Source organism: Neophocaena asiaeorientalis, unplaced genomic scaffold, assembly GCF_003031525.2.
Source record: "Neophocaena asiaeorientalis asiaeorientalis breed wild unplaced genomic scaffold, Neophocaena_asiaeorientalis_V1.1 scaffold381, whole genome shotgun sequence".
NCBI lineage: Eukaryota > Metazoa > Chordata > Mammalia > Artiodactyla > Phocoenidae > Neophocaena > Neophocaena asiaeorientalis.
The window spans coordinates 1,181,820-1,185,565 of NW_020172812.1; the positions used below are offsets into that span (position 1 = coordinate 1,181,820).

The 3,746-nt window shown below is 45.0% G+C and overlaps 1 protein-coding gene across 2 annotated transcripts in view; it reads left to right on the top strand.

Moving 5' to 3' along the window:
• MEIS1 (Meis homeobox 1) overlaps positions 1-159 on the top strand; it is a 138,361-nt gene extending 138,202 nt beyond the window's left edge. For both annotated transcript variants that reach the window (XM_024741635.1, XM_024741636.1), the window contains one exon: positions 1-159. This exon is cut by the window's left edge and continues 1,066 nt beyond it. The gene's annotated coding sequence lies outside the window, so the exon portion shown is untranslated.
• Positions 160-3,746: the final 3,587 nt, after the last annotated feature.

Consider the following 3,746-nt stretch of genomic DNA (forward strand, 5'->3'; position numbering starts at 1 on the left):
TTTTATGCAGCTCAAAAACATAAACTGAAGATTTATTTTTAATATGTTGACTTTATTTCTGAGCAAAGCATCGGTCATGTGTGTATTTTTCCATAGTCCCACCTTGAAGCATTTATGTAGACATTGTAAATAAATTTTGTGCAAAAAGGACTGGAAAAATGAACTGTATTATTGCAATTTTTTTTTTGTAAAAGTAGCAGTTTGGTATGAGTTGGCATGCATACAAGATTTACTAAGTGGGATAAGCTAATTATACTTTTTGTTGTGGATAAACAAATGCTTGTTGATAGCCTTTTTCTATCAAGAAACCAAGGAGCTAATTATTAATAACAATCATTGCACACTGAGTCTTAGCGTTTCTGACGGAAACAGTTTGGATTGTATAATAACGCCAAGCCCAGTTGTAGTCGTTTGAGTGCAGTAATGAAATCTGAATCTAAAATAAAAATAAGATTATTTTTGTCATGCTGACTCCACTGCTTGAAAAATTTGTTTACTGCCCCCCAAATTTTTCATGATCAATGCAGTAAATATAAAACTTAATTTTAGCTCCCTAAGATACATGTGCATTTGAAAATTTGAACCACAAAGTAAATTATTTAATAATAGGCACTGATTTCTTTAAGCTGACTTAATGAACTAATATCAGCAAATGTAAGGCCTAAGGGCACTAAACTAACTGTAGACTCCGATTACAGCCAACAGAATTACTCATTTAATATCAGTGAAATTATTCTTGCACCTAATGGCAAACCTAAGGACTGAGTTACATCTTTCACTAAGGATGTTACCTAGGATGAGCAGTGTATGTTTGTTAGGAAATTAACTACATGAATGGAAGAGACCAGACTTCAAAATCTAATTTTTATAAATATGCTCTATGTTCTCATTGGATAAAACTGGTTATTAACCAATTTTCCAGAACAGCTGTACAGAATTTCTGCATGGCAGCCAGCTAGATGGTACAAAATAACATGTTTAAGCTGTAATAGCTTATAATTTCATTGAAATAAAATTGCGGCTATGGAAAGTGCTCCCCAAAGCTAAGGAAAATATACAAATATTTTAATTAAGGCAAATCCGTTTTAAAAAATCAGGCTCTTAGTAGTGACTGCTTTGTAAACAAAGGATGGGTTGGAGGAGAGTGCCTTAAACTCAAGCCTGACATTTCAGGCCCATGTCACCCTATAAACCCGCCCTGAACAATTCTGTTTTCTATTTGAGAAGAGAAACCAGCTGTGGGTTGGGTTTACTAGGTGACGTGTGATTGACTGACTCACCTGCTGGAGCGGCAGAGCACTCTCTCACCTTTTGTTTATGGGGCCTTGTTTCCGAACACGTGGATCAGCAGAAAGGGAGCGAGGCTCAACCTTCTGCAGCCTCTCCGCGCCTCCGCCCTCCCCCTCCCCAAATCTATGGGATTGTTTCAATTTCCTATTTGGACCCTGTGGCAATTCTTCGTCTACATAAATAGTCCCTATTCGTGAAATAATTCTCTTTTGATAGGTGGTTACTAGCAGTTAACAACCATTTATTTACTTTAAAAATTAATAATAAACTTTATAAACTAACCATCGATTTGCCCCTCCTCTCCAGTCCGTGCCCGGGTGAGTTGGTTATTTTCAGCCTTTATTCTTGAGGAAGCTCTTGCCGGGTGGGGGAGGGAAAGAAAGAGGAGGGAGGGAGGGAGGGGGGGGCAGGCACTAGGAGATGAAGGAGTGAAGGAGAATTAGGGAATATGGAGGCTATGGAGAATCAAGATCATTAGTGTTCAGTGAATTAGAAAAAATAAAACAACCTGTGTTCTTTCCCTGCGTTCCCCCCTCTGCGTGCCGGTTTTGTGTGAGCGTTGCTGTCGGCGGGTCCTTTTTCCCCCTGCCTGGGCACCCCTACCTCCCCCTTAATGCTATTTCAGCTTTTCCTCTTGCAAATTTCAGAGCCAGCTCCGAGGTTATTGAGGACCCTTAACCGAAAGACGGAAATAATAGAGGTGCTGAGAGTGTTTTTGATGTTTCTTAAAAGGCAAAACCAAAACGCCCTCTTCTAGACAAGGGCACGCAATTGTACCTGATTTTTATTTTTATTTGCGGGGGGTGGGGGTGGTGGGCGCCGGTTGAATGAGACTACTTTTTAACATGATTTAAATACTTTTCCGAAAAAATTTTTAAAATTCCCCTATCATATTTAATCAGCTGCAATTATAACGCATTCGAAATGAATAATATGCCTTGACAGTATTTTTATTGTTATTGTCCATTGCATCATGTTCGACTGCTTTAGAAGCACAGGAAAGAGAAGTAAACGCGCTACAAATGGGGAATTACCCTCGTTTAGCATTAAAATTCATTTAGATAAAATTGCCACAAACATTTAAATGGGAAGATTAGTTCCCCCTCACGCCTTATTGCACTCGCTCAATGGTTCCGTTAAGAACATTTTACACGTTGGAAATTCCGTCTTCTCAGACGGCTTGCTGTTTCCTAGTTACCCACATTCAAAGGCAAAGGCAGCAGCAAAGGCAGCCGCAGCAGCAGCAGGGAAAAAAAAAAAAAAAAGTTTTGGCAACTGGTCTGCAATTCATCCGCTTCTGGCCCCAGCCTTTCCTCCGCCCACAGCAGCCCGCCCCCACCCATCACCTTTCCCCTCCCCTCCTCTTCTCCCCTCCCCCCCCACTAGGTAACTGGCAGAGTTCTGTCGAGGAAACACGTTGCTGAGCTGTATAGTATTTGTATATAATGTTAATACAAAGAACTATCAAAAAGCCAGTCTGTCCCTCTCCCAGTCTCCCCACTCCTGCTTCTGCTCTGAATTGAGGGTTTACTTTGAAAGCGCTGAGTTTCTCACATCCCCTGCTCTGAGCCCACAAGGCACGTTTTTTGGCTTTCTTTTCTGCCGGGGCATTTCCAGGAAATACACCACTGATTCTTGCCTGTTTTAGAAACGTGTGAAAGAATTACTTTGAAAAAGTCCGTGCAACGTCTAGTTTCTCCCTCTCCTTTCACCGTCTCTCTTTCCTTCTCCCTCTGCCTCTCCCTCCCCCCCCCTCCCTTCGCAGAGCCGCTGGAAAAGAAGAATGTCGGCTTCGACTGCCATCTTTTGGGGATTTGGAAAAACGACTCGGTAGGAATCCGAGGGAGGCGGGGGTCGCGAGGGGTGGGCGCAAACCCCCTTATTATCCTGTGTCGGAACTGGCTCCCTTAATCTGATGCTTAAATATTTGATGTGGAAAAATTACCCATAAAATTAGTTACTAACAATTTCAAATTGAAATCACTTATCGAATTATAAACGCATTAAAGCTGTATGGATGGTATTAGGAGTTCCTCGGGAAGCAACGGGTGTCTCCTTCCAGTGCGCCCGGCCGGAGAGCTTCGCCCCGGGGAGAGGCACCCCCGCGGAGCCCGGGGACGGGGTGGGGAGGGCGGCGCTCGGGGCGCGAGCGTCCCCGCCGGGGGAGGGGACGAGCGGCGGCCAGGCCCGGGCGGAGGCTCCGGCTCGCTCTGCTCTAGGGGGCCGGGAGAAGGGAGAGGAAGGAGCGGAGGTGGGAGGCTCCGACCCCGGGAACTAGGCGCCTACTAGGAAACTTTGTTCTGAAAAGCAAAAACACCAGCGCCACCCGCCCCCTCCCTCCCGCGTCTCCCACGCGGCGCGCAGACTTTGCGCGCAGGGTTGGTTGCTGTGCGCAGCGTCCCCCGAGTCTGCGGCCGGGGCGGGAGGGGAGATGCCGGTGGCCTGGGGCTGGGGCT